The sequence below is a fragment of the Ranitomeya imitator genome, chromosome 4 (assembly GCF_032444005.1).
Source record: "Ranitomeya imitator isolate aRanImi1 chromosome 4, aRanImi1.pri, whole genome shotgun sequence".
NCBI lineage: Eukaryota > Metazoa > Chordata > Amphibia > Anura > Dendrobatidae > Ranitomeya > Ranitomeya imitator.
Window position 1 is genome coordinate 431,769,819 of NC_091285.1, and position 10,048 is coordinate 431,779,866.

Below are 10,048 nucleotides of genomic sequence, written 5' to 3' on the forward strand. Positions count from 1 at the left end.
ATCGTGAGATTTTGAGTGCAAACCTCCTTCCATCAGCAAGGGCATTGAAGATGAAACGTGGCTGGGTCTTTCAACATGACAATGATCCAAAGCACACCGCCAGGGCAACGAAGGAGTGGCTTTGTAAGAAGCATTTCAAGGTCCTGGAGTGGCCTAGCCAGTCTCCAGATCTCATCCCTATAGAAAACCTTTGGAGGGAGTTTAAAGTCCGTGTTGCCAAGCGAAAAGCCAAAAACATCACTGCTCTAGAGGAGATCTGCATGGAGGAATGGGCCAACATACCAACAACAGTGTGTGGCAACCTTGTGAAGACTTACAGAAAACGTTTGACCTCTGTCATTGCCAACAAAGGATATATTACAAAGTATTGAGATGAAATTTTGTTTCTGACCAAATACTTATTTTCCACCATAATATGCAAATAAAATGTTAAAAAAACAGACAATGTGATTTTCTGGATTTTTGTTTCTCAGTTTGTCTCCCATAGTTGAGGTCTACCTATGATGTAAATTACAGACACCTCTCATCTTTTTAAGTGGTGGAACTTGCACTATTGCTGACTGACTAAATACTTTTTTGCCCCACTGTATATATATATATATATATATATATATATATATATATATATACTAGCTGAAGAGCCCGGCGTTGCCTGGGCATAGTAAATATCTGTGGTTAGTTATAGCACCTCACTTCTTTTATTTTCCCATCACGCCTCTCATTTTCCCCCTCACATCTCTCATTTTCTCCCTCACTCCTCTTATTTTCCCCCTCACTCCTCTCATTCCCCCTAACACTTGTCATTTCGACCTTACATCTGTCATTTTCCGATCACTCCACTATTTTCCCTTACTCCTCTCATTTTGCACTCACACCTTTTCATTTTCACCTCACACCCCTCATTTTCACCTCACACCTCTCATTTTCCCCTCAGTATATACATGTTTGTCATCTCCCTTATATATAGTATACACCTGTATGTCATCTCCTGTATATAGTATATACCTGTATGTCATCTCCCCTGTAAATAGTATATACCTGCTGTATGTCATCTCCTCCTGTATGTTGTATATACCTGTATGTCATCTCTTCTGTATATACAATATACCTGTATGTCATCTCCTCCTATATATAGTATATACCTGTATGTCATCTCCTGTATATAGTATATACCTGTGTCATCTCCTCCTGTATATACTGTATATCGTGTGTCATCTCCCCTGTATATAGTATGTACCTGTATGTCATCTCCTCCTGTATATAGGATGCACCTGTATGTCATCTCCTCCTATATATAGTATATACCTGTATGTCATCTCCTCCTTTATATACCTATGTGTCATCTCCTCTTTTATATAGTATATACCTGTATGTCATCTCCTCCTGTATATAGTATATACCTGTGTGTCATCTGCTCCTGTATATAGTATATATCTGTGTGTCATCTCCTCCTGTATATAGTATATACGTGTCATCTCCTCCTGTATATAGTATATACCTGTGTGTCATCTCCTCCTGTATATAGTATATACCTGTGTCATCTCCTCCTGTATATAGTATATACCTGTGTGTCATCTACCCTGTATATAGTATATACCTGTGTCATCTCCCCTGTATATAGTATATACCTATGTGTCATCTCCTCCTGTATATAGTATATACCTGTGTCATCTCCTCCTGTATATAGTATATATCTGTGTGTCATCTCCTCCTGTATATAGTATGTACCTGTATGTCATCTCCTCCCGTATATAGTATATACCTGTGTGTCATCTCCTCCTGTATATAGTATATACCTGTGTCATCTTCCCCTGTATATAGTATATATCTGTGTCATCTACCCTGTATATAGTATATACCTGTGTGTCATCTCCCCTGTATATAGTATATACGTGTGTCATCTCCCCTGTATATAGTATGTACCTGTATGTCATCTCCCCTGTATATAGTATATACCAGTGTGTCATCTCCTCCTGTATATAGTATATACCTGTGTGTCATCTCTCCTGTATATAGTATATATGTGTGTCATCTCCTGTATATAGTATATACCTGTATGTCATCTCCTCCTGTATATAGTATATACCTGTGTGTCATCTCCCCTGTATATAGTATATACCTGTGTGTCATCTCCTCCTGTATATAGTATATATCTGTGTGTCATCTCCTCCTGTATATAGTAAATACCTGTGTGTCATCTCCCCTGTATATAGTATATACCTGTGTGTCATCTCCCCTGTATATAGTATATACGTGTGTCATCTCCCCTGTTTATAGTTTGTACCTGTATGTCATCTCCCCTGTATATAGTATATACCAGTGTGTCACCTCCTCCTGTATATAGTATGTACCTGTATGTCATCTCCTGTATATAGTATATACCTGTGTGTCATCTCCCCTGTATATAGTATATATGTGTGTGTCATCTCCTCCTGTATATAGTATATACCTGTGTGTCATCTCCTCCTGTATATAGTATATACCTGTATGTCATCTCCTCCTGTATATAGTATATATCTGTGTGTCATCTCCTCCTGTATATAGTATGTACCTTTATGTTATCCCCTCCTGTATTAGACCGCGTTCACACTTTATTTGGTCAGTATTTTTACCTCAGTATTTGTAAGGTAAATTGGCAGCCTGATAAATCTCCAGCCAACAGGAAGCCCTCCCCCCTGGCAGTAATATATTAGCTCACACATACACATAATAGACAGGTCATGTGACTGACAGCTGCCGTATTTCCTATATGGTACATTTGTTGCTCTTGTAGTTTGTCTGCTTATTAATCAGATTTTTATTTTTGAAGGATAATACCAGACTTGTGTGTTTTTTAGGGCGAGTTTCATGTGTCAAGTTGTGTGTGTTGAGTTGCATGTGGCTACATGCATGTAGCGACTTTTGTGAGATGAGTTTTGTGTGGCGACGTGTGTAGCAACTTTTTGTGTGTCGAGTTGCATGTGACAGGTTAGTAAATAATATGAACAGAGCCACATATAGGTCCAAAGACGGACAGAAAAGACTCCTAGGCAATGCATATATTAATCAGAGAAGGAGTCACCAAACTGCCATTAAAGGTGTATAAAATCCATCATTTATTTGTACTCATAACAATAAAATAGTCAAATGACATATAGAAAACTCATAATCATAATTGGGTAATATTGTGATTAACGGACATAGGTAACAGGCAACAAATATCACACCCGGAGTATACGACCAGAGGTCACAAGTTCACTAACCGAGTCCTTCTGTATGTAAAAGCACATAGACAATCCCTATGAACAGTGTAACCTACAACAGTATATAGGACTGGACCTCACCCATGTTAGTCGTGGTGTATAGATGGCAGCGCCAGCCCCTACGCGCGTTTCGCGTAGGCTTCTTCTGGGGGCTGTACAGCGTGTGTCGCGCAGTAGATTTTATAATGCCCCCGCACCTGTTTTCTGTCCGTCTTTGGACCTATATGTGACAGGTTAGTGTAGCAAGTTGTGTGCAGCAAGTTTTGCGCATGGCGAGTTTTGCGCATGGCGAGTTTTATGTTTGGTGCGTGTGCAAGTTTTGTGTGAGGCAACTTTTGCATGTGTTGCAACTTTTGTGCATGTGGCAATTTTTCCGTGTGTACAAGTTTTGCGTGTGGCGAGTTTTCCATGAGTTTTGCTTGAGCCTAGTTTTGCATGAGGTGAGTTTTGCGCGTGGCGAGTTTTGAGCGGCGACTTTTGTGTTTCGACTTTTATGTGGCGAGGTTGGTGTATGTGGTGAAATGTGTGCTGAGGGTGGTATATGTGTTCAAGCACGTGGTAGTGTGTGGCGCATTTGTGTGTGTGTTCATATCCCCGTGTGTGGTCAGTATTCCATGTCGGGGCCCCACCTTAGCAACTGTACGGTATATACTCTTTGGCGCCATCGCTCTCATTCTTTAAGTCCCCCTTGTTCACATCTGGCAACTGTCAATTTGACTCCAACACTTTTCCTTTCACTTTTTCCCCATTATGTAGTTAGGGGCAAAATTGTTTGGTGAATTGGAACGCGCGGGGTTTCAGCAGGGCAATGAGCCCAAAAATATTTCACAAAGCACCCAGAAATTAATGGAAACAAAGAACTGTAGAGTTCTGAAGAGGGAAATAATAAGTCCGGATCTAAATCCAATTGAACATTTGTGGAGAGATCTTAAAACATGAGAGACCTGTAGCAGTTTACAAAAGAAGAGAGGTCCAACATTTCACTTAAGAGGTGTCAGAAGCTAGTAGATGGTTATAGGAAGCAATTGATTGCAGTTATTTATTTTTATAAAGGGTGTGCAATCAAATATTACTGTATTTTTCGGACTATATAATGCCTCAGACCACAAGAAGCACCTAAGTTTTAGAGGAGAAAAATAGAAAAAATTTGAAGGAAAAATTGTGGTCATGATGTGCTGTTATGGGGAAGGGGGGTATCTGCTGCTGACACTGTTAATGTCCCATAATTCTGTACTAATATGCCCTATCCTGGTGTATATATGTCACCATCCAGGTATACATGATCCCAATCCTGATACATATGTCCTCATCCAGGTATATGTGGCCCCCAAATCCAGGTTTGAATTGCCCCAATCCAGGTATACATAGCCCCTAATCCAGTACGGGCGAATATCCAGCAACAGGTCCAAGAAAGCATGACTAAAAACAAAAAATTATTATACTTTTATTTAAAGTCAGAAAAATTAGGGGCAGTTCCTGGGAACTGGGCACTGTTAATTCAGTAGATCTGATGCTTTTCTAACTAGGTGGTTCTTATTCATTGTCTTTCATGGTTCCATATTACAAGAAAATGTCTTAAATTGTAACAGAAAAGGAAATGACGTAGCAAAAAAAGCCACACACAAATAAAGGAGGGGGATGGAAAGAAAGATGAAAAGTGAAATATAAAACCCTCAGTGTATTTACATGAGATCTGTTTTTATATTCATACCTTTAATGACACATACGGTAATTATTTTTCTTTTCTTGGAAAATTTTGTTTTACAATGTCAGGGTTGTTCAATGGGATCAACTCCATCACACACTGAGGTTAGCTGCCCGAATATTCACTGCATCCCATGCTCAGGACTATGAGTGTGCGGAGCAGTGAATATTTATTTTCTTTAACAGAGCGCACACACCGTTAGTTGCAGCTGCTGGTTCCAACAGCGGCTGGGCGATCATGTGTGCCCGCTATTAAAGAGGATATTCACTACTCTACACTCCCGTGCGCGTGAAATTATGTCCAATTTGCGTTATTTTCTTAGTTTTTTGTGCTGGTAAAATACACACACAAAGGAAATAAACATGTGTATAATAAAACGTGTAATTGCAATAAATTTCTCGGAGAAATACTTCATTTTCTAGAACAATTTCAAGGGTGCCAACACTTTCGACCATGACTATATATATCCCCATCGCAGTAAAAAAAAAATATATATATATACCGTATATACTCAAGAATAAGCTGACTCGAGTATAAGCCGATGCACCTAATTTTGCCACGAAATACTGGGTAAGCTTATTGGCTCGAGTATAAGCTGGGTATGCATTGTCCCCTCATCCCCCATCCTGGAAAGCATGGCTCCCTGGTCCCTGTCATTGTATGCATGGCTCCCCAGTCCCTGTCATTGTTTGTATGGCTCCCCCATCCTTGTCATTGTATGCATGGCTCCTGGTCCCTGTTGTTGTATGCATGGCTCCCCCATCCTTGTCGTTGTGTGCATGGCTCCCCATCCCTGTCATTGTATGCATGACTCCCCGGTCCCTGTCATTGTATGCATGGCTCCCTGGTCCCTGTCATTGTAAGCATGGCTCCCCGGTCCCTGTCATTGTTTGTATGGCTCCCCCATCCCTGTCATTGTATGCATGGCTCCCTGGTCCCTGTCGTTGTATGCATGGCTCCCAGGTCCCTGTCATTGTATGCATGGCTCCCGGTTCCTGTCATTGTTTGTATGGCTTCCCGTCCCTGTCGTTGTATGCATGGCTCTCCGGTCCCTGTCGTATGCATGGCTCCCTGGTCCCTGTCGTTGTATGCATGACTCCCCGGTCCCTGTCGTTGTATGCATGGCTCCCGGGTCCCTGTCGTTGTATGCATGGCTCCCTGGTCTCTGTCCTTGTATGCATGGCTCTCCGGTCCCTGTATACATGTTTCATATAAAAAAAACAAATATCCTACTCACTTTTCTGCGCACCCTGATGCATCTCGTTCTGGTGTCAGCAGCTTTGTCTTCCGGCCGAGCGATCACGTGGCCCCGATCATTAAGGTAATGTATATTCACTCCCTGCCTATGGGAGTGGAGAGACATGCATATGCATTACCATAATGAGCGGGGCCACGCGATCGCTTGGCACAGGAAGAGCTGCTTGCACCAGAACGAAAGAGATACAGTGCCAGCGAGGGCACGCCGGTAGGTGAGTAGGATGTGTGCTGGAAGTCGGAGGCTGCGGCTGGCACTGTGCGCTATTACAGTAGCGGCAAAGGCTTTACCCACAGCCGCTGGCTCCTGCCTCTGTGACCCGCTGCTCCCTCTCCCCCGCCAGCCCTCTGGGACAATTGATTCATGTATAAGCTGAGAGGGGGCTTTTTCAACACAAAAAAAAGTGCTGAAAAACTCAGCTTATACACGAGTATATAAGGAATGCATTGTTTTAGTGTGTGGGTGGGCCCAAATAGAATATTTGCTATAGGGCCCTGTGATTTCAATGTATGTCCTTGATGGTATGGATTATAGTACAAGTGCTTCTCACTAAATTAGAATATCATCAAAAAGTTAACTTATTTCAGTTCTTCAACACAAAAAGTGAAACGCATATACAGTATTATATAGAGTCAATGCAAACAGAGTGATCAAGTGTTTATTTCTGTTAATGCTGATGATCATGGCTTACAGCCAATGAAAACCCAAAAGTCATTATCTCAGTTAATTGGAATACTTTATAAAAATGCAGAGGAAAAAGAAGGCAGCACTCACCGATCTTCAGAAACAGGTGTCTTTATTTACTCACATATAATCTTCACGGCCGGGGCTGCAGGGGTACAGAGTGTGGCAGGGCTGACGACGGCCGTTTCGTGCCTACCTGGCGCTTCTAAGGGACTGACCCATAGAAGCGCCAGGTAGGCACGAAACGTCCGTCGTCAGCCCTGCCACACTCTGTACCCCTGCACCCCCGGCCGTGAAGATTATATGTGAGTAAATAAAGACACCTGTTTCTGAAGATCGGTGAGTGCTGCCTTCTTTTTCCTCTGCATTTTTGGATTCATCGGCTTGTGTTTTCGGCAATAGCACCGACATCTGCTGGCTTTACTCCTTACTGCTAGTGGACGGACACAGCTTATACACACAACGGTGGTGCGGTGAGCTGTTACTTCTATTTTCGGATGGAATACTTTATAACACCAGCTTGAAAAATGATTTTAAAATCGGAAATGTTGGCCTACTGAAATGTATGTTCAGTAAACGCACCTAATACCTGGTCGGGGCTCCTTTTGCCTCAATTACTGCATCAATGCAGCGTGGCATGGAGGCGATCAGCCTGTGGCACTGCTGAGGTGTTTTGGAAGCCCAGGTTGCTTTGATAGCAGCCTTCAGCTCGTCTGCATTGTTTGGTCTGTTGTCTCTCATCTTCCTCTTGACAATACCCCATAGATTCTCTGTTGTGAATTCTGCTTTTGGGTTCCCTCCAGTGGTTGTAGGTGGGAATGCAGTTGTCCCTGAGTTGCAGTCCTGGCTAGGTGTATCTGCTGATTGCAGTTCTGACTGGGATATTTAGGTGTGCAGGATTCATTGGACGTTTCCAGTTGTCCATGGTTCTGGGAGGTTTTGGATCTTTGTCTGGTTCCTCCTGCCTTGCTGCCAATTCAGCAAAGATAAGTGTCTGGTTTTTGTTTCTGTGGCACACATGCTGTGTGCTTAACCCCTTCAAGTCGCGGCCCTTTTTCATTTTTGCGTTTTCGTTTTTCACTTCCCTCCTTCCCTGAGCAATAACTTTTTTATTTTTCCGTCAATATGGCCATGTGAGGGCTTATTTTTTGCGGGACAAGCTGTACTTTTGAACGACACCATTGGTTTTACCATGTCTTTTTCTAGAACACAAGAAAAAAATTCCAAGTGCGGTGAAATTGCAAAAAAAAGTGCAATCCCACACTTGTTTTTTGTTTGGCTTTTTTGCTAGGTTCACTAAATGCTAAAATTAACCTGCCATTATGATTCTCTAGGTCATTACGAGTTCATAGACACCTAACATGACTAGGTTATTTTTTATCTAAGTGGTGAAAAAAAAATCCAAACTTTGCTAAAAAAAAAAAAAAAATCGTGATCTGGGGTCGGGTGAGGGCTTATTTTTTGCGTGCCGAGCTGATGTTTTTAATGATACCATTCTTGCGCAGATACGTTCTTTTGATCACCCGTTATTGCATTTTAATGCAATGTCGCGGCGACCAAAAAAACGTAATTCTGGCGTTTCGGATTTTTTTCTCGCTACGCCGTTTAGCGATCAGGTTAATGCTTTTTTTTAATTGATAGATCGAGCGATTCTGAAAACGGTGATACCAAATATGTGTATGTTTGATTTTTTTTTAATTGTTTTATTTAGGATGGGGCAAAAGGGGGGTGATTTAATCTTTTATATTTTTTATATTTTTTTCATATTTTTAAAAACATTTTTTTTTTACTTGTGCCATGCTTCAATAGCCTCCATGGGAGGCTAGAAGCTGGCATAGCCTGATCGGCTCTGCTACATAGCAGCGATCATCAGATCGCTGCTATGTACCTGAAATGCAGGTGTGCTGTGAGCGCCGACCACAGGGGGGCGCTCACAGCAGGCCGGCATCAGTAACCATAGAGGTCTCAAGGACCTCTATGGTTACCTTCCTGATGCATCGCCGACCCCCGATCATGTGACGGGGGTCGGCGATGACATCATTTCCGGCCGCCCGGCCGGATGCGGTAGTTAATTGGCCCGCTGTCTGTTTGACAGCGGCATTTAACAGGTTAATAGCGGCGGGTGAATAGCGATTTCACCCGCCGCTATTGCGTGCACATGTCAGCTGTACAAAACAGCTGACATGTCGCAACTTTAATGTGGGCTCACCGCCGAAGCCCACATCAAAGGGGGTGACACGGCATGCGCAGTACTAGTACGGCGCATGTCGTGAAGGGGTTAATAATTCTGTGCTATTAATTTGTTTTCTCTTGTCCAGCTTAGATTGTGCCAGTGTTTTCTCAGTCTTGTTGGATTCTCTGGAGTTGCAGATATACGCTCCAGATCTTTAGTTAGATGGTGGAATTTTTTGTATTTTCTGCTGTGGATATTTTTGTAAGGATTTTAATACTGACCGCTTAGTATTCTGTCCTATCCTTTCCTATTTTAGCTAGTGTGGCCTCTTTTGCTAAATCCTGTTTCCTGCCTGCGTGTGTCTTTTCCTCTACTACTCACAGTCAATATTTGTGGGGGGCTGTCTATCCTTTGGGGTTCTGCTCTGAGGCAAGGTAGATTTCCTATTTCCATCTATAGGGGTATTTAGTCCTCCGGCTGTGTCGAGATTATAGGATTTGTTAGGCACACCCCACGGCAACTTCTAGTTGCGGTGTTAAGTTCGGGATTTGCGGTCAGTACAGGTTCCACCAACTCAGAGAAAGTTCCATGCGGCTCCAAGGTCACCGGATCATAACAATTCTCTATGGGTTTAAGGTCAGGCGAGTTTGCTGGCCAATCAAGCACAGTGATACTGTTGTTTTTAAACCATGTATTGGTAGTTTGGGCAGTGTGGACAGGTACGAAATCCTGCTGGAGAATGAGATTTCCATCTCCAAAAAGCTTGTAAGCAGAGGGAAGCATGAAGTGCTCTAAAATTTCCTGGTAGACAGCTACACTGACTTTGGTCTTGATAGAACACAGTGGATCTACACTAGCAGATCACATGGCTCCCCAAACCACCACTGATTGTGGAAACTTCACACTAGACCTCAAGCAGCTTGGATGGTCTGCCTCTCCACTCTTCCTTGATTTCCAAATAAAATGCAAAATTTACTTTCATCTAAAAA

The 10,048-nt window shown here is 42.5% G+C and overlaps 1 long non-coding RNA gene across 1 annotated transcript in view; it reads left to right on the plus strand.

The window, feature by feature from the left end:
• Positions 1-10,048, plus strand: part of LOC138676351 (uncharacterized) — an 80,308-nt gene that overhangs the window by 54,549 nt on the left and 15,711 nt on the right. The window lies entirely within an intron of this gene.